Source organism: Ranitomeya imitator, unplaced genomic scaffold (assembly GCF_032444005.1).
Source record: "Ranitomeya imitator isolate aRanImi1 unplaced genomic scaffold, aRanImi1.pri SCAFFOLD_508, whole genome shotgun sequence".
NCBI classification, from domain to species: Eukaryota; Metazoa; Chordata; class Amphibia; order Anura; family Dendrobatidae; genus Ranitomeya; species Ranitomeya imitator.
In genome coordinates this window covers 88,114-111,484 of record NW_027194431.1, presented here as the reverse complement: position 1 = coordinate 111,484, position 23,371 = coordinate 88,114, and positions in this window count along the sequence as shown.

Sequence of the window (23,371 nt, the reverse complement as noted above, 5' to 3'; positions counted from 1 at the left end):
GGGCACAAGTGCGGGCTAGGCTTAAGGCCGGGGCACAAGTGCGGGCTAGGCTTAAGGCCGGGGCACAAGTGCGGGCTAGGCTTAAGGCCGGGGCACAAGTGCGGGCTAGGCTTAAGGCCTGGGCACAAGTGCGGGCTAGGCTGAAGGCCGGGGCACAAGTGCGGGCTAGGCTGAAGGCCTGGGCACAAGTGCGGGCTAGGCTTAAGGCCTGGGCACAAGTGCGGGCTAGGCTTAAGGACGGGGCACAAGTGCGGGCTAGGCTTAAGGCCTGGGCACAAGTGCGGGCTAGGCTTAAGGCCTGGGCACAAGTGCGGGCTAGGCTTAAGGCCTGGGCACAAGTGCAGTGCTGGCTAGGACCAAGGCAGGGGGCACAAGTGATGGCTAGGCTTAAAGCATGGGCACAAGTGCGGGCTAGCTTAAGGCCTGGGCACAAGTGCGGGCTAGGCTTAAGGCCGGGGCACAAGTGCGGGCTAGGCTTAAGGCCGGGGCACAAGTGCGGGCTAGGCTTAAGGCCGGGGCACAAGTGCGGGCTAGGCTTAAGGCCTGGGCACAAGTGCGGGCTAGGCTGAAGGCCGGGGCACAAGTGCGGGCTAGGCTGAAGGCCTGGGCACAAGTGCGGGCTAGGCTTAAGGCCGGGGCACAGGTGCGGGCTAGGCTTAAGGCCTGGGCACAAGTGCGGTCTAGGCTTAAGGCCTGGGCACAAGTGCGGGCTAGGCTTAAGGCCGGGGCACAAGTGCGGGCTAGGCTTAAGGCCGGGGCACAAGTGCGGGCTAGGCTTAAGGCCTGGGCACAAGTGCTGGCTAGGCTTAAGGCCTGGGCACAAGTGCGGGCTAGGCTTAAGGACGGGGCACAAGTGCGGGCTAGGCTTAAGGCCTGGGCACAAGTGCGGGCTAGGCTTAAGGCCTGGGCACAAGTGCGGGCTAGGCTTAAGGCCTGGGCACAAGTGCAGTGCTGGCTAGGACCAAGGCAGGGGGCACAAGTGATGGCTAGGCTTAAAGCATGGGCACAAGTGCGGGCTAGCTTAAGGCCTGGGCACAAGTGCGGGCTAGGCTTAAGGCCGGGGCACAAGTGCGGGCTAGGCTTAAGGCCGGGGCACAAGTGCGGGCTAGGCTTAAGGCCGGGGCACAAGTGCGGGCTAGGCTTAAGGCCTGGGCACAAGTGCGGGCTAGGCTGAAGGCCGGGGCACAAGTGCGGGCTAGGCTGAAGGCCTGGGCACAAGTGCGGGCTAGGCTTAAGGCCGGGGCACAGGTGCGGGCTAGGCTTAAGGCCTGGGCACAAGTGCGGTCTAGGCTTAAGGCCTGGGCACAAGTGCGGGCTAGGCTTAAGGCCGGGGCACAAGTGCGGGCTAGGCTTAAGGCCGGGGCACAAGTGCGGGCTAGGCTTAAGGCCTGGGCACAAGTGCGGGCTAGGCTTAAGGCCTGGGCACAAGTGCGGTCTAGGCTTAAGGCCTGGGCACAAGTGCAGGCGAGGCTTAAGGCTTGGGCACAAGTGTAGTGCTAGCTAGGATCAAGGCAGGGGGCACAAGTGCGGGCTAGGCTTAAGGCCTGGGCACAAGTGCAGGCTAGGCTTAAGGCCTGGGCACAAGTGCGGGCTAGGCTTAAGGCCGGGGCACAAGTGCGGGCTAGGCTTAAGGCCGGGGCACAAGTGCGGGCTAGGCTTAAGGCCGGGGCACAAGTGCGGGCTAGGCTTAAGGCCGGGGCACAAGTGCGGGCTAGGCTTAAGGCCGGGGCACAAGTGCGGGCTAGGCTTAAGGCCGGGGCACAAGTGCGGGCTAGGCTTAAGGCCTGGGCACAAGTGCAGGCTAGGCTTAAGGCCGGGGCACAAGTGCGGGCTAGGCTTAAGGCCTGGGCACAAGTGCGGGCTAGGCTTAAGGCCTGGGCACAAGTGCAGTGCTGGCTAGGATCAAGGCAGGGGGCACAAGTGCTGGCTAGGCTTAAGGCCTGGGCACAAGTGCGGGCTAGGCTTAAGGCCGGGGCACAAGTGCGGGCTAGGCTTAAGGCCGGGGCACAAGTGCGGGCTAGGCTTAAGGCCTGGGCACAAGTGCGGGCTAGGCTTAAGGCCTGGGCACAAGTGCGGGCTAGGCTTAAGGCCTGGGCACAAGTGCGGGCTAGGCTTAAGGCCTGGGCACAAGTGCGGGCTAGGCTTAAGGCCTGGGCACAAGTGCGGGCTAGGCTTAAGGCCTGGGCACAAGTGCGGGCTAGGCTTAAGGCCTGGGCACAAGTGCGGGCTAGGCTTAAGGCCTGGGCACAAGTGCGGGCTAGGCTTAAGGCCTGGGCACAAGTGCGGGCCAGGCTTAAGGCCTGGGCACAAGTGCGGGCCAGGCTTAAGGCCTGGGCACAAGTGCGGGCTAGGCTTAAGGCCTGGGCACAAGTGCGGGCTAGGCTTAAGGCCTGGGCACAAGTGCGGGCTAGGCTTAAGGCCTGGGCACACATGCGGGCTAGGCTTAAGGCCGGGGCACAAGTGCGGGCTAGGCTTAAGGCCGGGGCACAAGTGCGGGCTAGGCTTAAGGCCGGGGCAAAAGTGCGGGCTAGGCTTAAGGCCGGGGCACAAGTGCGGGCTAGGCTTAAGGCCGGGGCACAAGTGCGGGCTAGGCTTAAGGCCTGGGCACAAGTGCGGGCTAGGCTGAAAGCCGGGGCACAAGTGCGGGCTAGGCTGAAGGCCGGGGCACAAGTGCGGGCTAGGCTGAAGGCCTGGGCACAAGTGCGGGCTAGGCTTAAGGCCGGGGCACAAGTGCGGGCTAGGCTTAAGGCCTGGGCACAAGTGCGGTCTAGGCTTAAGGCCTGGGCACAAGTGCGGGCTAGGCTTAAGGCCGGGGCACAAGTGCGGGCTAGGCTTAAGGCCGGGGCACAAGTGCGGGCTAGGCTTAAGGCCGGGGCACAAGTGCGGGCTAGGCTTAAGGCCTGGGCACAAGTGCGGTCTAGGCTTAAGGCCTGGGCACAAGAGCGGGCTAGGCTTAAGGCCTGGGCACAAGTGTAGTGCTAGCTAGGATCAAGGCAGGGGGCACAAGTGCGGGCTAGGCTTAAGGCCTGGGCACAAATGCGGGCTAGGCTTAAGGCCTGGGCACAAGTGCGGGCTAGGCTTAAGGCCTGGGCACAAGTGCGGGCTAGGCTTAAGGCCTGGGCACAAGTGCGGGCTAGGCTTAAGGCCTGGGCACAAGTGCGGGCTAGGCTTAAGGCCTGGGCACAAGTGCGGGCTAGGCTTAAGGCCTGGGCACAAGTGCGGGCCAGGCTTAAGGCCTGGGCACAAGTGCGGGCCAGGCTTAAGGCCTGGGCACAAGTGCGGGCCAGGCTTAAGGCCTGGGCACAAGTGCGGGCTAGGCTTAAGGCCTGGGCACAAGTGCGGGCTAGGCTTAAGGCCTGGGCACACGTGCGGGCTAGGCTTAAGGCCGGGGCACAAGTGCGGGCTAGGCTTAAGGCCGGGGCACAAGTGCGGGCTAGGCTTAAGGCCGGGGCACAAGTGCGGGCTAGGCTTAAGGCCGGGGCACAAGTGCGGGCTAGGCTTAAGGCCTGGGCACAAGTGCGGTCTAGGCTTAAGGCCTGGGCACAAGTGCGGGCTAGGCTTAAGGCCGGGGCACAAGTGCGGGCTAGGCTTAAGGCCGGGGCACAAGTGCGGGCTAGGCTTAAGGCCGGGGCACAAGTGCGGGCTAGGCTTAAGGCCTGGGCACAAGTGCGGGCTAGGCTTAAGGCCTGGGCACAAGTGCGGTCTAGGCTTAAGGCCTGGGCACAAGTGCGGGCCAGGCTTAAGGCCTGGGCACAAGTGCGGGCCAGGCTTAAGGCCTGGGCACAAGTGCGGGCTAGGCTTAAGGCCTGGGCACAAGTGCGGGCTAGGCTTAAGGCCTGGGCACACGTGCGGGCTAGGCTTAAGGCCGGGGCACAAGTGCGGGCTAGGCTTAAGGCCGGGGCACAAGTGCGGGCTAGGCTTAAGGCCGGGGCACAAGTGCGGGCTAGGCTTAAGGCCGGGGCACAAGTGCGGGCTAGGCTTAAGGCCTGGGCACAAGTGCGGTCTAGGCTTAAGGCCTGGGCACAAGTGCGGGCTAGGCTTAAGGCCGGGGCACAAGTGCGGGCTAGGCTTAAGGCCGGGGCACAAGTGCGGGCTAGGCTTAAGGCCGGGGCACAAGTGCGGGCTAGGCTTAAGGCCTGGGCACAAGTGCGGTCTAGGCTTAAGGCCTGGGCACAAGTGCAGGCTAGGCTTAAGGCTTGGGCACAAGTGTAGTGCTAGCTAGGATCAAGGCAGGGGGCACAAGTGCGGGCTAGGCTTAAGGCCTGGGCACAAGTGCGGGCTAGGCTTAAGGCCTGGGCACAAGTGCGGGCTAGGCTTAAGGCCTGGGCACAAGTGCGGGCTAGGCTTAAGGCCTGGGCACAAGTGCGGGCTAGGCTTAAGGCCTGGGCACAAGTGCGGGCTAGGCTTAAGACCTGGGCACAAGTGCGGGCCAGGCTTAAGGCCTGGGCACAAGTGCGGGCCAGGCTTAAGGCCTGGGCACAAGTGCGGGCTAGGCTTAAGGCCTGGGCACAAGTGCGGGCTAGGCTTAAGGCCTGGGCACACGTGCGGGCTAGGCTTAAGGCCGGGGCACAAGTGCGGGCTAGGCTTAAGGCCGGGGCACAAGTGCGGGCTAGGCTTAAGGCCGGGGCACAAGTGCGGGCTAGGCTTAAGGCCGGGGCACAAGTGCGGGCTAGGCTTAAGGCCGGGGCACAAGTGCGGGCTAGGCTTAAGGCCGGGGCACAAGTGCGGGCTAGGCTTAAGGCCGGGGCACAAGTGCGGGCTAGGCTTAAGGCCGGGGCACAAGTGCGGGCTAGGCTTAAGGCCGGGGCACAAGTGCGGGCTAGGCTTAAGGCCGGGGCACAAGTGCGGGCTAGGCTTAAGGCCGGGGCACAAGTGCGGGCTAGGCTTAAGGCCTGGGCACAAGTGCGGGCTAGGCTTAAGGCCGGGGCACAAGTGCGGGCTAGGCTTAAGGCCTGGGCACAAGTGCGGGCTAGGCTTAAGGCCGGGGCACAAGTGCGGGCTAGGCTTAAGGCCTGGGCACAAGTGCGGGCTAGGCTTAAGGCCGGGGCACAAGTGCAGTGCTGGCTAGGATCAAGGCAGGGGGCACAAGTGCTGGCTAGGCTTAAGGCCGGGGCACAAGAGAGGGCTAGGCTGAAGGCCGGGGCACATGTGCGGGCTAGGCTTAAGGCCGGGTCACAAGTGCGGGCTAGGCTTAAGGCCGGGGCACAAGTGCGGGCTAGGCTTAAGGCCTGGGCACAAGTGCGGGCTAGGCTTAAGGCCGGGGCACAAGTGCGGGCTAGGCTTAAGGCCTGGGCACAAGTGCGGGCTAGGCTTAAGGCCTGGGCACAAGTGCAGTGCTGGCTAGGATCAAGGCAGGGGGGCACAAGTGCTGGCTAGGCTTAAGGCCTGGGCACAAGTGCGGGCTAGGCTTAAGGACGGGGCACAAGTGCGGGCTAGGCTTAAGGCCTGGGCACAAGTGCGGGCTAGGCTTAAGGCCTGGGCACAAGTGCGGGCTAGGCTTAAGGCCTGGGCACAAGTGCAGTGCTGGCTAGGACCAAGGCAGGGGGCACAAGTGATGGCTAGGCTTAAAGCATGGGCACAAGTGCGGGCTAGCTTAAGGCCTGGGCACAAGTGCGGGCTAGGCTTAAGGCCGGGGCACAAGTGCGGGCTAGGCTTAAGGCCGGGGCACAAGTGCGGGCTAGGCTTAAGGCCGGGGCACAAGTGCGGGCTAGGCTTAAGGCCTGGGCACAAGTGCGGGCTAGGCTGAAGGCCGGGGCACAAGTGCGGGCTAGGCTGAAGGCCTGGGCACAAGTGTGGGCTAGGCTTAAGGCCGGGGCACAGGTGCGGGCTAGGCTTAAGGCCTGGGCACAAGTGCGGTCTAGGCTTAAGGCCTGGGCACAAGTGCGGGCTAGGCTTAAGGCCGGGGCACAAGTGCGGGCTAGGCTTAAGGCCGGGGCACAAGTGCGGGCTAGGCTTAAGGCCTGGGCACAAGTGCGGGCTAGGCTTAAGGCCTGGGCACAAGTGCGGTCTAGGCTTAAGGCCTGGGCACAAGTGCAGGCGAGGCTTAAGGCTTGGGCACAAGTGTAGTGCTAGCTAGGATCAAGGCAGGGGGCACAAGTGCGGGCTAGGCTTAAGGCCTGGGCACAAGTGCGGGCTAGGCTTAAGGCCTGGGCACAAGTGCGGGCTAGGCTTAAGGCCGGGGCACAAGTGCGGGCTAGGCTTAAGGCCGGGGCACAAGTGCGGGCTAGGCTTAAGGCCGGGGCACAAGTGCGGGCTAGGCTTAAGGCCGGGGCACAAGTGCGGGCTAGGCTTAAGGCCGGGGCACAAGTGCGGGCTAGGCTTAAGGCCGGGGCACAAGTGCGGGCTAGGCTTAAGGCCGGGGCACAAGTGCGGGCTAGGCTTATGGCCGGGGCACAAGTGCGGGCTAGGCTTATGGCCGGGGCACAAGTGCGGGCTAGGCTTAAGGCCGGGGCACAAGTGCGGGCTAGGCTTAAGGCCGGGGCACAAGTGCGGGCTAGGCTTAAGGCCGGGGCACAAGTGCGGGCTAGGCTTAAGGCCGGGGCACAAGTGCGGGCTAGGCTTAAGGCCGGGGCACAAGTGCGGGCTAGGCTTAAGGCCGGGGCACAAGTGCGGGCTAGGCTTAAGGCCGGGGCACAAGTGCGGGCTAGGCTTAAGGCCGGGGCACAAGTGCGGGCTAGGCTTAAGGCCGGGGCACAAGTGCAGTGCTGGCTAGGACCAAGGCAGGGGGCACAAGTGCTGGCTAGGCTTAAGGCATGGGCACAAGTGCTGTCTAGGCTTAAGGCATACAGCTAACTCTTTGCACTCTTTGCATAAAGGGTTAGGCACCCATAGGGGTGAAGAGCTAGCTTTCACCCCTCTACTCTGTACTTGGACATTTAGGACTAGATCCTTTGTTGTACAGTGCGGAGCCTCTCCATAACCCCATGCTCCAAGCGACCAGGCACTTCTTGTCTGTCCTCCGTAAATGGGTAATGCCTTCTTCCCCAATTACAGTCGTGCATGCGCATTCAGACGGGACAAGAGCGAAGAGCATAAAGCTGGCCCTATGTGCATAACCAACTTGAAGCTGAAGACAAAAACAAACAAACAAGCATTCAAGGGGCTCAAAAGTGCGGGCTAGGCTTAAGGCCTGGGCACAAGTGCGGGCTAGGCTTAAGGCCTGGGCACAAGTGCGGGCTAGGCTTAAGGCCTGGGCACAAGTGCGGGCTAGGCTTAAGGCCGGGGCACAAGTGCGGGCTAGGCTTAAGGCCTGGGCACAAGTGCGGGCTAGGCTTAAGGCCGGGGCACAAGTGCAGTGCTGGCTAGGATCAAGGCAGGGGGCACAAGTGCTGGCTAGGCTTAAGGCCGGGGCACAAGTGCGGGCTAGGCTTAAGGCCGGGTCACAAGTGCGGGCTAGGCTTAAGGCCGGGGCACAAGTGCGGGCTAGGCTTAAGGCCTGGGCACAAGTGCAGGCTAGGCTTAAGGCCGGGGCACAAGTGCGGGCTAGGCTTAAGGCCTGGGCACAAGTGCGGGCTAGGCTTAAGGCCTGGGCACAAGTGCAGTGCTGGCTAGGATCAAGGCAGGGGGCACAAGTGCTGGCTAGGCTTAAGGCCTGGGCACAAGTGCGGGCTAGGCTTAAGGCCTGGGCACAAGTGCTGGCTAGGCTTAAGGCCTGGGCACAAGTGCGGGCTAGGCTTAAGGCCTGGGCACAAGTGCAGGCTAGGCTTAAGGCCTGGGCACAAGTGCGGGCTAGGCTTAAGGCCTGGGCACAAGTGCGGGCTAGGCTTAAGGCCTGGGCACAAGTGCGGGCTAGGCTTAAGGCCTGGGCACAAGTGCGGGCTAGGCTTAAGGCCTGGGCACAAGTGCGGGCTAGGCTTAAGGCCTGGGCACAAGTGCGGGCCAGGCTTAAGGCCTGGGCACAAGTGCGGGCCAGGCTTAAGGCCTGGGCACAAGTGCGGGCCAGGCTTAAGGCCTGGGCACAAGTGCGGGCTAGGCTTAAGGCCTGGGCACAAGTGCGGGCTAGGCTTAAGGCCTGGGCACAAGTGCGGGCTAGGCTTAAGGCCTGGGCACACATGCGGGCTAGGCTTAAGGCCGGGGCACAAGTGCGGGCTAGGCTTAAGGCCGGGGCACAAGTGCGGGCTAGGCTTAAGGCCGGGGCAAAAGTGCGGGCTAGGCTTAAGGCCGGGGCACAAGTGCGGGCTAGGCTTAAGGCCGGGGCACAAGTGCGGGCTAGGCTTAAGGCCGGGGCACAAGTGCGGGCTAGGCTGAAGGCCGGGGCACAAGTGCGGGCTAGGCTGAAGGCCGGGGCACAAGTGCGGGCTAGGCTGAAGGCCTGGGCACAAGTGCGGGCTAGGCTTAAGGCCGGGGCACAAGTGCGGGCTAGGCTTAAGGCCTGGGCACAAGTGCGGTCTAGGCTTAAGGCCTGGGCACAAGTGCGGGCTAGGCTTAAGGCCGGGGCACAAGTGCGGGCTAGGCTTAAGGCCGGGGCACAAGTGCGGGCTAGGCTTAAGGCCGGGGCACAAGTGCGGGCTAGGCTTAAGGCCTGGGCACAAGTGCGGTCTAGGCTTAAGGCCTGGGCACAAGTGCGGGCTAGGCTTAAGGCCTGGGCACAAGTGTAGTGCTAGCTAGGATCAAGGCAGGGGGCACAAGTGCGGGCTAGGCTTAAGGCCTGGGCACAAATGCGGGCTAGGCTTAAGGCCTGGGCACAAGTGCGGGCTAGGCTTAAGGCCTGGGCACAAGTGCGGGCTAGGCTTAAGGCCTGGGCACAAGTGCGGGCTAGGCTTAAGGCCTGGGCACAAGTGCGGGCTAGGCTTAAGGCCGGGGCACAAGTGCGGGCTAGGCTTAAGGCCGGGGCACAAGTGCGGGCTAGGCTTAAGGCCGGGGCAAAAGTGCGGGCTAGGCTTAAGGCCGGGGCACAAGTGCGGGCTAGGCTTAAGGCCGGGGCACAAGTGCGGGCTAGGCTTAAGGCCTGGGCACAAGTGCGGGCTAGGCTGAAGGCCGGGGCACAAGTGCGGGCTAGGCTGAAGGCCGGGGCACAAGTGCGGGCTAGGCTGAAGGCCTGGGCACAAGTGCGGGCTAGGCTTAAGGCCGGGGCACAAGTGCGGGCTAGGCTTAAGGCCTGGGCACAAGTGCGGTCTAGGCTTAAGGCCTGGGCACAAGTGCGGGCTAGGCTTAAGGCCGGGGCACAAGTGCGGGCTAGGCTTAAGGCCGGGGCACAAGTGCGGGCTAGGCTTAAGGCCGGGGCACAAGTGCGGGCTAGGCTTAAGGCCTGGGCACAAGTGCGGTCTAGGCTTAAGGCCTGGGCACAAGTGCGGGCTAGGCTTAAGGCCTGGGCACAAGTGTAGTGCTAGCTAGGATCAAGGCAGGGGGCACAAGTGCGGGCTAGGCTTAAGGCCTGGGCACAAATGCGGGCTAGGCTTAAGGCCTGGGCACAAGTGCGGGCTAGGCTTAAGGCCTGGGCACAAGTGCGGGCTAGGCTTAAGGCCTGGGCACAAGTGCGGGCTAGGCTTAAGGCCTGGGCACAAGTGCGGGCTAGGCTTAAGGCCTGGGCACAAGTGCGGGTTAGGCTTAAGACCTGGGCACAAGTGCGGGCCAGGCTTAAGGCCTGGGCACAAGTGCGGGCCAGGCTTAAGGCCTGGGCACAAGTGCGGGCCAGGCTTAAGGCCTGGGCACAAGTGCGGGCTAGGCTTAAGGCCTGGGCACAAGTGCGGGCTAGAATTAAGGCCTGGGCACACGTGCGGACTAGGCTTAAGGCCGGGGCACAAGTGCGGGCTAGGCTTAAGGCCGGGGCACAAGTGCGGGCTAGGCTTAAGGCCGGGGCACAAGTGCGGGCTAGGCTTAAGGCCGGGGCACAAGTGCGGGCTAGGCTTAAGGTCGGGGCACAAGTGCGGGCTAGGCTTAAGGCCGGGGCACAAGTGCGGGCTAGGCTTAAGGCCTGGGCACAAGTGCGGGCTAGGCTTAAGGCCTGGGCACAAGTGCAGTGCTGGCTAGGACCAAGGCAGGGGGCACAAGTGCTGGCTAGGCTTAAGGCATGGGCACAAGTGCGGGCTAGGCTTAAGGCCGGGGCACAAGTGCGGGCTAGGCTTAAGGCCGGGGCACAAGTGCGGGCTAGGCTTAAGGCCGGGGCACAAATGCGGGCTAGGCTTATGGCCGGGGCACAAGTGCGGGCTAGGCTTATGGCCGGGGCACAAGTGCGGGCTAGGCTTAAGGCCGGGGCACAAGTGCGGGCTAGGCTTAAGGCCGGGGCACAAGTGCGGGCTAGGCTTAAGGCCGGGGCACAAGTGCGGGCTAGGCTTAAGGCCGGGGCACAAGTGCGGGTTAGGCTTAAGGCCGGGGCACAAGTGCGGGCTAGGCTTAAGGCCGGGGCACAAGTGCGGGCTAGGCTTAAGGCCTGGGCACAAGTGCGGGCTAGGCTTAAGGCCTGGGCACAAGTGCAGTGCTGGCTAGGACCAAGGCAGGGGGCACAAGTGACGGCTAGGCTTAAGGCATGGGCACAAGTGCGGGCTAGGCTTAAGGCCTGGGCACAAGTGCGGGCTAGGCTTAAGGCCGGGGCACAAGTGCGGGCTAGGCTTAAGGCCGGGGCACAAGTGCGGGCTAGGCTTAAGGCCGGGGCACAAGTGCGGGCTAGGCTTAAGGCCGGGGCACAAGTGCGGGCTAGGCTTAAGGCCGGGGCACAAGTGCGGGCTAGGCTTAAGGCCGGGGCACAAGTGCGGGCTAGGCTTAAGGCCGGGGCACAAGTGCGGGCTAGGCTTAAGGCCGGGGCACAAGTGCGGGCTAGGCTTAAGGCCGGGGCACAAGTGCGGGCTAGGCTTAAGGCCGGGGCACAAGTGCGGGCTAGGCTTAAGGCCGGGGCACAAGTGCGGGCTAGGCTTAAGGCCGGGGCACAAGTGCGGGCTAGGCTTAAGGCCGGGGCACAAGTGCGGGCTAGGCTTAAGGCCGGGGCAGAAGTGCGGGCTAGGCTTAAGGCCGGGGCACAAGTGCGGGCTAGGCTTAAGGCCTGGGCACAAGTGCGGGCTAGGCTTAAGGCCTGGGCACAAGTGCAGTGCTGGCTAGGACCAAGGCAGGGGGCACAAGTGCTGGCTAGGCTTAAGGCATGGGCACAAGTGCTGTCTAGGCTTAAGGCATACAGCTAACTCTTTGCACTCTTTGCATAAAGGGTTAGGCACCCATAGGGGTGAAGAGCTAGCTTTCACCCCTCTACTCTGTACTTGGACATTTAGGACTAGATCCTTTGTTGTACAGTGCGGAGCCTCTCCATAACCCCATGCTCCAAGCGACCAGGCACTTCTTGTCTGTCCTCCGTAAATGGGTAATGCCTTCTTCCCCAATTACAGTCGTGCATGCGCATTCAGACGGGACAAGAGCGAAGAGCATAAAGCTGGCCCTATGTGCATAACCAACTTGAAGCTGAAGACAAAAACAAACAAACAAGCATTCAAGGGGCTCAAAAGTGCGGGCTAGGCTTAAGGCCTGGGCACAAGTGTGGGCTAGGCTTAAGGCCTGGGCACAAGTGCGGGCTAGGCTTAAGGCCTGGGCACAAGTGCGGGCTAGGCTTAAGGCCTGGGCACAAGTGCAGGCTAGGCTTAAGGCCTGGGCACAAGTGCGGGCTAGGCTTAAGGCCTGGGCACAAGTGCGGGCTAGGCTTAAGGCCTGGGCAGAAGTGCGGGCTAGGCTTAAGGCCTGGGCACAAGTGCGGGCTAGGCTTAAGGCCTGGGCACAAGTGCAGGCTAGGCTTAAGGCCTGGGCACAAGTGCGGGCTAGGCTTAAGGCCGGGGCACAAGTGCGGGCTAGGCTTAAGGCCGGGGCACAAGTGCGGGCTAGGCTTAAGGCCGGGGCACAAGTGCGGGCTAGGCTTAAGGCCAGGGCACAAGTGCGGGCTAGGCTTAAGGCCGGGGCACAAGTGCGGGCTAGGCTTAAGGCCGGGGCACAAATGCGGGCTAGGCTTATGGCCGGGGCACAAGTGCGGGCTAGGCTTATGGCCGGGGCACAAGTGCGGGCTAGGCTTAAGGCCGGGGCACAAGTGCGGGCTAGGCTTAAGGCCGGGGCACAAGTGCGGGCTAGGCTTAAGGCCGGGGCACAAGTGCGGGCTAGGCTTAAGGCCGGGGCACAAGTGCGGGTTAGGCTTAAGGCCGGGGCACAAGTGCGGGCTAGGCTTAAGGCCGGGGCACAAGTGCGGGCTAGGCTTAAGGCCTGGGCACAAGTGCGGGCTAGGCTTAAGGCCTGGGCACAAGTGCAGTGCTGGCTAGGACCAAGGCAGGGGGCACAAGTGACGGCTAGGCTTAAGGCATGGGCACAAGTGCGGGCTAGGCTTAAGGCCTGGGCACAAGTGCGGGCTAGGCTTAAGGCCGGGGCACAAGTGCGGGCTAGGCTTAAGGCCGGGGCACAAGTGCGGGCTAGGCTTAAGGCCGGGGCACAAGTGCGGGCTAGGCTTAAGGCCGGGGCACAAGTGCGGGCTAGGCTTATGGCCGGGGCACAAGTGCGGGCTAGGCTTAAGGCCGGGGCACAAGTGCGGGCTAGGCTTAAGGCCGGGGCACAAGTGCGGGCTAGGCTTAAGGCCGGGGCACAAGTGCGGGCTAGGCTTAAGGCCGGGGCACAAGTGCGGGCTAGGCTTAAGGCCGGGGCACAAGTGCGGGCTAGGCTTAAGGCCGGGGCACAAGTGCGGGCTAGGCTTAAGGCCGGGGCACAAGTGCGGGCTAGGCTTAAGGCCGGGGCACAAGTGCGGGCTAGGCTTAAGGCCGGGGCACAAGTGCGGGCTAGGCTTAAGGCCTGGGCACAAGTGCGGGCTAGGCTTAAGGCCTGGGCACAAGTGCAGTGCTGGCTAGGACCAAGGCAGGGGGCACAAGTGCTGGCTAGGCTTAAGGCATGGGCACAAGTGCTGTCTAGGCTTAAGGCATACAGCTAACTCTTTGCACTCTTTGCATAAAGGGTTAGGCACCCATAGGGGTGAAGAGCTAGCTTTCACCCCTCTACTCTGTACTTGGACATTTAGGACTAGATCCTTTGTTGTACAGTGCGGAGCCTCTCCATGACCCCATGCTCCAAGCGACCAGGCACTTCTTGTCTGTCCTCCGTAAATGGGTAATGCCTTCTTCCCCAATTACAGTCGTGCATGCGCATTCAGACGGGACAAGAGCGAAGAGCATAAAGCTGGCCCTATGTGCATAACCAACTTGAAGCTGAAGACAAAAACAAACAAACAAGCATTCAAGGGGCTCAAAAGTGCGGGCTAGGCTTAAGGCCTGGGCACAAGTGTGGGCTAGGCTTAAGGCCTGGGCACAAGTGCGGGCTAGGCTTAAGGCCTGGGCACAAGTGCGGGCTAGGCTTAAGGCCTGGGCACAAGTGCGGGCTAGGCTTAAGGCCTGGGCACAAGTGCGGGCTAGGCTTAAGGCCTGGGCACAAGTGCGGGCTAGGCTTAAGGCCTGGGCACAAGTGCGGGCTAGGCTTAAGGCCTGGGCACAAGTGCGGGCTAGGCTTAAGGCCTGGGCACAAGTGCAGGCTAGGCTTAAGGCCTGGGCACAAGTGCGGGCTAGGCTTAAGGCCGGGGCACAAGTGCGGGCTCGGCTTAAGGCCGGGGCACAAGTGCGGGCTAGGCTTAAGGCCGGGGCACAAGTGCGGGCTAGGCTTATGGCCGGGGCACAAGTGCGGGCTAGGCTTAAGGCCGGGGCACAAGTGCGGGCTAGGCTTAAGGCCGGGGCACAAGTGCGGGCTAGGCTTAAGGCCGGGGCACAAGTGCGGGCTAGGCTTAAGGCCGGGGCACAAGTGCGGGCTAGGCTTAAGGCCGGGGCACAAGTGCGGGCTAGGCTTAAGGCCGGGGCACAAGTGCGGGCTAGGCTTAAGGCCGGGGCACAAGTGCGGGCTAGGCTTAAGGCCGGGGCACAAGTGCGGGCTAGGCTTAAGGCCTGGGCACAAGTGCAGTGCTGGCTAGGACCAAGGCAGGGGGCACAAGTGCTGGCTAGGCTTAAGGCATGGGCACAAGTGCTGTCTAGGCTTAAGGCATACAGCTAACTCTTTGCACTCTTTGCATAAAGGGTTAGGCACCCATAGGGGTGAAGAGCTAGCTTTCACCCCTCTACTCTGTACTTGGACATTTAGGACTAGATCCTTTGTTGTACAGTGCGGAGCCTCTCCATAACCCCATGCTCCAAGCGACCAGGCACTTCTTGTCTGTCCTCCGTAAATGGGTAATGCCTTCTTCCCCAATTACAGTCGTGCATGCGCATTCAGACGGGACAAGAGCGAAGAGCATAAAGCTGGCCCTATGTGCATAACCAACTTGAAGCTGAAGACAAAAACAAACAAACAAGCATTCAAGGGGCTCAAAAGTGCGGGCTAAGCTTAAGGCCTGGGCACAAGTGTGGGCTAGGCTTAAGGCCTGGGCACAAGTGCGGGCTAGGCTTAAGGCCTGGGCACAAGTGCGGGCTAGGCTTAAGGCCTGGGCACAAGTGCGGGCTAGGCTTAAGGCCTGGGCACAAGTGCGGGCTAGGCTTAAGGCCTGGGCACAAGTGCGGGCTAGGCTTAAGGCCTGGGCACAAGTGCGGGCTAGGCTTAAGGCCTGGGCACAAGTGCGGGCTAGGCTTAAGGCCTGGGCACAAGTGCGGGCTAGGCTTAAGGCCTGGGCACAAGTGCGGGCTAGGCTTAAGACCTGGGCACAAGTGCGGGCCAGGCTTAAGGCCTGGGCACAAGTGCGGGCCAGGCTTAAGGCCTGGGCACAAGTGCGGGCCAGGCTTAAGGCCTGGGCACAAGTGCGGGCTAGGCTTAAGGCCTGGGCACAAGTGCGGGCTAGGCTTAAGGCCTGGGCACACGTGCGGGCTAGGCTTAAGGCCGGGGCACAAGTGCGGGCTAGGCTTAAGGCCGGGGCACAAGTGCGGGCTAGGCTTAAGGCCGGGGCACAAGTGCGGGCTAGGCTTAAGGCCGGGGCACAAGTGCGGGCTAGGCTTAAGGCCGGGGCACAAGTGCGGGCTAGGCTTAAGGCCTGGGCACAAGTGCGGGCTAGGCTTAAGGCCTGGGCACAAGTGCAGTGCTGGCTAGGACCAAGGCAGGGGGCACAAGTGCTGGCTAGGCTTAAGGCATGGGCACAAGTGCGGGCTAGGCTTAAGGCCTGGGCACAAGTGCGGGCTAGGCTTAAGGCCAGGGCACAAGTGCGGGCTAGGCTTAAGGCCGGGGCACAAGTGCGGGCTAGGCTTAAGGCCGGGGCACAAATGCGGGCTAGGCTTATGGCCGGGGCACAAGTGCGGGCTAGGCTTATGGCCGGGGCACAAGTGCGGGCTAGGCTTAAGGCCGGGGCACAAGTGCGGGCTAGGCTTAAGGCCGGGGCACAAGTGCGGGCTAGGCTTAAGGCCGGGGCACAAGTGCGGGCTAGGCTTAAGGCCGGGGCACAAGTGCGGGTTAGGCTTAAGGCCGGGGCACAAGTGCGGGCTAGGCTTAAGGCCGGGGCACAAGTGCGGGCTAGGCTTAAGGCCTGGGCACAAGTGCGGGCTAGGCTTAAGGCCTGGGCACAAGTGCAGTGCTGGCTAGGACCAAGGCAGGGGGCACAAGTGACGGCTAGGCTTAAGGCATGGGCACAAGTGCGGGCTAGGCTTAAGGCCTGGGCACAAGTGCGGGCTAGGCTTAAGGCCGGGGCACAAGTGCGGGCTAGGCTTAAGGCCGGGGCACAAGTGCGGGCTAGGCTTAAGGCCGGGGCACAAGTGCGGGCTAGGCTTAAGGCCGGGGCACAAGTGCGGGCTAGGCTTATGGCCGGGGCACAAGTGCGGGCTAGGCTTAAGGCCGGGGCACAAGTGCGGGCTAGGCTTAAGGCCGGGGCACAAGTGCGTGCTAGGCTTAAGGCCGGGGCACAAGTGCGGGCTAGGCTTAAGGCCGGGGCACAAGTGCGGGCTAGGCTTAAGGCCGGGGCACAAGTGCGGGCTAGGCTTAAGGCCGGGGCACAAGTGCGGGCTAGGCTTAAGGCCGGGGCACAAGTGCGGGCTAGGCTTAAGGCCGGGGCACAAGTGCGGGCTAGGCTTAAGGCCGGGGCACAAGTGCGGGCTAGGCTTAAGGCCTGGGCACAAGTGCGGGCTAGGCTTAAGGCCTGGGCACAAGTGCAGTGCTGGCTAGGACCAAGGCAGGGGGCACAAGTGCTGGCTAGGCTTAAGGCATGGGCACAAGTGCTGTCTAGGCTTAAGGCATACAGCTAACTCTTTGCACTCTTTGCATAAAGGGTTAGGCACCCATAGGGGTGAAGAGCTAGCTTTCACCCCTCTACTCTGTACTTGGACATTTAGGACTAGATCCTTTGTTGTACAGTGCGGAGCCTCTCCATAACCCCATGCTCCAAGCGACCAGGCACTTCTTGTCTGTCCTCCGTAAATGGGTAATGCCTTCTTCCCCAATTACAGTCGTGCATGCGCATTCAGACGGGACAAGAGCGAAGAGCATAAAGCTGGCCCTATGTGCATAACCAACTTGAAGCTGAAGACAAAAACAAACAAACAAGCATTCAGGGGGCTCAAAAGTGCGGGCTAGGCTTAAGGCCTGGGCACAAGTGTGGGCTAGGCTTAAGGCCTGGGCACAAGTGCGGGCTAGGCTTAAGGCCTGGGCACAAGTGCGGGCTAGGCTTAAGGCCGGGGCACAAGTGCGGGCTAGGCTTAAGGCCTGGGCACAAGTGCGGGCTAGGCTTAAGGCTGGGGCACAAGTGCAGTGCTGGCTAGGATCAAGGCAGGGGGCACAAGTGCTGGCTAGGCTTAAGGCCGGGGCACAAGTGCGGGCTAGGCTTAAGGCCGGGTCACAAGTGCGGGCTAGGCTTAAGGCCGGGGCACAAGTGCGGGCTAGGCTTAAGGCCTGGGCACAAGTGCGGGCTAGGCTTAAGGCCGGGGCACAAGTGCGGGCTAGGCTTAAGGCCTGGGCACAAGTGCGGGCTAGGCTTAAGGCCTGGGCACAAGTGCAGTGCTGGCTAGGATCAAGGCAGGGGGCACAAGTGCTGGCTAGGCTTAAGGCCTGGGCACAAGTGCGGGCTAGGCTTAAGGCCTGGGCACAAGTGCGGGCTAGGCTTAAGGCCTGGGCACAAGTGCGGGCTAGGCTTAAGGCCGGGGCACAAGTGCAGGCTAGGCTTAAGGCCGGGGCACAAGTGCGGGCTAGGCTTAAGGCCTGGGCACAAGTGCGGGCTAGGCTGAAGGCCGGGGCACAAGTGCGGGCTAGGCTGAAGGCCTGGGCACAAGTGCGGGCTAGGCTGAAGGCCTGGGCACAAGTGCGGTCTAGGCTTAAGGCCTGGGCACAAGTGCGGGCTAGGCTTAAGGCCTGGGCACAAGTGCGGGCTAGGCTTAAGGCCTGGGCACAAGTGCGGTCTAGGCTTAAGGCCTGGGCACAAGTGCAGGCTAGGCTTAAGGCTTGGGCACAAGTGTAGTGCTAGCTAGGATCAAGGCAGGGGGCACAAGTGCGGGCTAGGCTTAAGGCCTGGGCACAAGTGCGGGCTAGGCTTAAGGCCTGGGCACAAGTGCGGGCTAGGCTTAAGGCCTGGGCACAAGTGCGGGCTAGGCTTAAGGCCTGGGCACAAGTGCGGGCTAGGCTTAAGGCCTGGGCACAAGTGCGGGCTAGGCTTAAGGCCTGGGCACAAGTGCGGGCTAGGCTTAAGGCCTGGGCACAAGTGCGGGCTAGGCTTAAGGCCTGGGCACAAGTGCGGGCTCGGCTTAAGGCCTGGGCACAAGTGCGGGCTAGGCTTAAGGCCTGGGCACAAGTGCGGGCTAGGCTTAAGGCCTGGGCACAAGTGCGGGCTAGGCTTAAGGCCTGGGCACAAGTGCGGGCTAGGCTTAAGGCCTGGGCACACGTGCGGGCTAGGCTTAAGTCCGGGGCACACGTGCGAGCTAGGCTTAAGGCCGGGGCACACGTGCGGGCTAGGCTTAAGGCCGGGGCACACGTGCGGGCTAGGCTTAAGGCCGGGGCACAAGTGCGGGCTAGGCTTAAGGCCGGGGCACAAGTGCGGGCTAGGCTTAAGGCCGGGGCACAAGTGCGGGCTAGGCTTAAGGCCGGGGCACAAGTGCGGGCTAGGCTTAAGGCCGGGGCACAAGTGCGGGCTAGGCTTAAGGCCGGGGCACAAGTGCGGGCTAGGCTTAAGGCCGGGGCACAAGTGCGGGCTAGGCTTAAGGCCGGGGCACAAGTGCGGGCTAAGCTTAAGGCCGGGGCACAAGTGCGGGCTAGGCTTAAGGCCGGGGCACAAGTGCGGGCTAGGCTTAAGGCCTGGGCACAAGTGCGGGCTAGGCTTATGGCCGGGGCACAAGTGCGGGCTAGGCTTAAGGCCGGGGCACAAGTGCGGGCTAGGCTTAAGGCCTGGGCACAAGTGCGGGCTAGGCTTAAGGCCTGGGCACAAGTGCGGGCTAGGCTTAAGGCCTGGGCACAAGTGCGGGCTAGGCTTAAGGCCGGGGCACAAGTGCGGGCTAGGCTTAAGGCCTGGGCACAAGTGCGGGCTAGGCTTAAGGCCTGGGCACAAGTGCGGTCTAGGCTTAAGGCCTGGGCACAAGTGCAGGCTAGGCTTAAGGCTTGGGCACAAGTGTAGTGCTAGCTAGGATCAAGGCAGGGGGCACAAGTGCGGGCTAGGCTTAAGGCCTGGGCACAAGTGCGGGCTAGGCTTAAGGCCTGGGCACAAGTGCGGGCTAGGCTTAAGGCCTGGGCACAAGTGCGGGCTAGGCTTAAGGCCTGGGCACAAGTGCGGGCTAGGCTTAAGGCCTGGGCACAAGTGCGGGCTAGGCTTATGGCCTGGGCACAAGTGCGGGCTAGGCTTAAGGCCTGGGCACAAGTGCGGGCTAGGCTTAAGGCCTGGGCACAAGTGCGGGCTAGGCTTAAGGCCTGGGCACAAGTGCGGGCCAGGCTTAAGGCCTGGGCACAAGTGCGGGCCAGGCTTAAGGCCTGGGCACAAGTGCGGGCCAGGCTTAAGGCCTGGGCACAAGTGCGGGCTGGGCTTAAGGCCTGGGCACAAGTGCGGGCTGGGCTTAAGGCCTGGGCACAAGTGCGGGCTAGGCTTAAGGCCTGGGCACACGTGCGGGCTAGGCTTAAGGCCGGGGCACAAGTGCGGGCTAGGCTTAAGGCCGGGGCACAAGTGCGGGCTAGGCTTAAGGCCGGGGCACAAGTGCGGGCTAGGCTTAAGGCCGGGGCACAAGTGCGGGCTAGGCTTAAGGCCGGGGCACAAGTGCGGGCTAGGCTTAAGGCCGGGGCACAAGTGCGGGCTAGGCTTAAGGCCTGGGCACAAGTGCGGGCTAGGCTTAAGGCCGGGGCACAAGTGCGGGCTAGGCTTAAGGCCGGGGCACAAGTGCGGGCTAGGCTTAAGGCCTGGGCACAAGTGCGGGCTAGGCTGAAGGCCGGGGCACATGTGCGGGCTAGGCTGAAGGCCTGGGCAAAAGTGCGGGCTAGGCTTAAGGCCGGGGCACAAGTGCGGGCTAGGCTTAAGGCCTGGGCACAAGTGCGGTCTAGGCTTAAGGCCTGGGCACAAGTGCGGGCTAGGCTTAAGGCCGGGGCACAAGTGCGGGCTAGGCTTAAGGCCTGGGCACAAGTGCGGGCTAGGCTTAAGGCCTGGGCACAAGTGCAGTGCTGGCTAGGATCAAGGCAGGGGGGCACAAGTGCTGGCTAGGCTTAAGGCCTGGGCACAAGTGCGGGCTAGGCTTAAGGACGGGGCACAAGTGCGGGCTAGGCTTAAGGCCTGGGCACAAGTGCGGGCTAGGCTTAAGGCCTGGGCACAAGTGCGGGCTAGGCTTAAGGCCTGGGCACAAGTGCAGTGCTGGCTAGGACCAAGGCAGGGGGCACAAGTGATGGCTAGGCTTAAAGCATGGGCACAAGTGCGGGCTAGCTTAAGGCCTGGGCACAAGTGCGGGCTAGGCTTAAGGCCGGGGCACAAGTGCGGGCTAGGCTTAAGGCCGGGGCACAAGTGCGGGCTAGGCTTAAGGCCGGGGCACAAGTGCGGGCTAGGCTTAAGGCCTGGGCACAAGTGCGGGCTAGGCTGAAGGCCTGGGCACAAGTGCGGGCTAGGCTTAAGGCCTGGGCACAAGTGCGGGCTAGGCTTAAGGCCTGGGCACACGTGCGGGCTAGGCTTAAGGCCGGGGCACAAGTGCGGGCTAGGCTTAAGGCCGGGGCACAAGTGCGGGCTAGGCTTAAGGCCGGGGCACAAGTGCGGGCTAGGCTTAAGGCCGGGGCACAAGTGCGGGCTAGGCTTAAGGCCGGGGCACAAGTGCGGGCTAGGCTTAAGGCCGGGGCACAAGTGCGGGCTAGGCTTAAGGCCGGGGCACAAGTGCGGGCTAGGCTTAAGGCCTGGGCACAAGTGCGGGCTAGGCTTAAGGCCTGGGCACAAGTGCAGTGCTGGCTAGGACCAAGGCAGGGGGCACAAGTGCTGGCTAGGCTTAAGGCATGGGCACAAGTGCGGGCTAGGCTTAAGGCCTGGGCACAAGTGCGGGCTAGGCTTAAGGCCGGGGCACAAGTGCGGGCTAGGCTTAAGGCCGGGGCACAAGTGCGGGCTAGGCTTAAGGCCGGGGCACAAATGCGGGCTAGGCTTATGGCCGGGGCACAAGTGCGGGCTAGGCTTATGGCCGGGGCACAAGTGCGGGCTAGGCTTAAGGCCGGGGCACAAGTGCGGGCTAGGCTTAAGGCCGGGGCACAAGTGCGGGCTAGGCTTAAGGCCGGGGCACAAGTGCGGGCTAGGCTTAAGGCCGGGGCACAAGTGCGGGCTAGGCTTAAGGCCGGGGCACAAGTGCGGGCTAGGCTTAAGGCCGGGGCACAAGTGCGGGCTAGGCTTAAGGCCGGGGCACAAGTGCGGGCTAGGCTTAAGGCCTGGGCACAAGTGCGGGCTAGGCTTAAGGCCTGGGCACAAGTGCAGTGCTGGCTAGGACCAAGGCAGGGGGCACAAGTGACGGCTAGGCTTAAGGCATGGGCACAAGTGCGGGCTAGGCTTAAGGCCTGGGCACAAGTGCGGGCTAGGCTTAAGGCCGGGGCACAAGTGCGGGCTAGGCTTAAGGCCGGGGCACAAGTGCGGGCTAGGCTTATGGCCGGGGCACAAGTGCGGGCTAGGCTTAAGGCCGGGGCACAAGTGCGGGCTAGGCTTAAGGCCGGGGCACAAGTGCGGGCTAGGCTTAAGGCCGGGGCACAAGTGCGGGCTAGGCTTAAGGCCGGGGCACAAGTGCGGGCTAGGCTTAAGGCCGGGGCACAAGTGCGGGCTAGGCTTAAGGCCGGGGCACAAGTGCGGGCTAGGCTTAAGGCCGGGGCACAAGTGCGGGCTAGGCTTAAGGCCGGGGCACAAGTGCGGGCTAGGCTTAAGGCCGGGGCACAAGTGCGGGCTAGGCTTAAGGCCGGGGCACAAGTGCGGGCTAGGCTTAAGGCCGGGGCACAAGTGCGGGCTAGGCTTAAGGCCGGGGCACAAGTGCGGGCTAGGCTTAAGGCCGGGGCACAAGTGCGGGCTAGGCTTAAGGCCGGGGCACAAGTGCGGGCTAGGCTTAAGGCCTGGGCACAAGTGCGGGCTAGGCTTAAGGCCTGGGCACAAGTGCAGTGCTGGCTAGGACCAAGGCAGGGGGCACAAGTGCTGGCTAGGCTTAAGGCATGGGCACAAGTGCTGTCTAGGCTTAAGGCATACAGCTAACTCTTTGCACTCTTTGCATAAAGGGTTAGGCACCCATAGGGGTGAAGAGCTAGCTTTCACCCCTCTACTCTGTACTTGGACATTTAGGACTAGATCCTTTGTTGTACAGTGCGGAGCCTCTCCATAACCCCATGCTCCAAGCGACCAGGCACTTCTTGTCTGTCCTCCGTAAATGGGTAATGCCTTCTTCCCCAAATACAGTCGTGCATGCGCATTCAGACGGGACAAGAGCGAAGAGCATAAAGCTGGCCCTATGTGCATAACCAACTTGAAGCTGAAGACAAAAACAAACAAACAAGCATTCAAGGGGCTCAAAAGTGCGGGCTAGGCTTAAGGCCTGGGCACAAGTGTGGGCTAGGCTTAAGGCCTGGGCACAAGTGCGGGCTAGGCTTAAGGCCTGGGCACAAGTGCGGGCTAGGCTTAAGGCCTGGGCACAAGTGCGGGCTAGGCTTAAGGCCGGGGCACAAGTGCGGGCTAGGCTTAAGGCCTGGGCACAAGTGCGGGCTAGGCTTAAGGCCGGGGCACAAGTGCAGTGCTGGCTAGGATCAAGGCAGGGGGCACAAGTGCTGGCTAGGCTTAAGGCCGGGGCACAAGTGCGGGCTAGGCTTAAGGCCGGGTCACAAGTGCGGGCTAGGCTTAAGGCCGGGGCACAAGTGCGGGCTAGGCTTAAGGCCTGGGCACAAGTGCGGGCTAGGCTTAAGGCCGGGGCACAAGTGCGGGCTAGGCTTAAGGCCTGGGCACAAGTGCGGGCTAGGCTTAAGGCCTGGGCACAAGTGCAGTGCTGGCTAGGATCAAGGCAGGGGGCACAAGTGCTGGCTAGGCTTAAGGCCTGGGCACAAGTGCGGGCTAGGCTTAAGGCCTGGGCACAAGTGCGGGCTAGGCTTAAGGCCTGGGCACAAGTGCGGGCTAGGCTTAAGGCCTGGGCACAAGTGCGGGCTAGGCTTAAGGCCTGGGCACAAGTGCGGGCTAGGCTTAAGGCCTGGGCACAAGTGCGGGCTAGGCTTAAGGCCTGGGCACAAGTGCAGTGCTGGCTAGGATCAAGGCAGGGGGCACAAGTGCTGGCTAGGCTTAAGGCCTGGGCACAAGTGCGGGCTAGGCTTAAGGCCTGGGCACAAGTGCGGGCTAGGCTTAAGGCCTGGGCACAAGTGCGGGCTAGGCTTAAGGCCGGGGCACAAGTGCAGGCTAGGCTTAAGGCCGGGGCACAAGTGCGGGCTAGGCTTAAGGCCTGGGCACAAGTGCGGGCTAGGCTGAAGGCCGGGGCACAAGTGCGGGCTAGGCTGAAGGCCTGGGCACAAGTGCGGTCTAGGCTTAAGGCCTGGGCACAAGTGCGGGCTAGGCTTAAGGCCTGGGCACAAGTGCGGGCTAGGCTTAAGGCCTGGGCACAAGTGCGGTCTAGGCTTAAGGCCTGGGCACAAGTGCAGGCTAGGCTTAAGGCTTGGGCACAAGTGTAGTGCTAGCTAGGATCAAGGCAGGGGGCACAAGTGCGGGCTAGGCTTAAGGCCTGGGCACAAGTGCGGGCTAGGCTTAAGGCCTGGGCACAAGTGCGGGCTAGGCTTAAGGCCTGGGCACAAGTGCGGGCTAGGCTTAAGGTCTGGGCACAAGTGCGGGCTAGGCTTAAGGCCTGGGCACAAGTGCGGGCTAGGCTTAAGGCCTGGGCACAAGTGCGGGCTAGGCTTAAGGCCTGGGCACAAGTGCGGGCTAGGCTTAAGGCCTGGGCACAAGTGCGGGCTAGGCTTAAGGCCTGGGCACAAGTGCGGGCTAGGCTTAAGGCCGGGGCACAAGTGCGGGCTAGGCTTAAGGCCTGGGCACAAG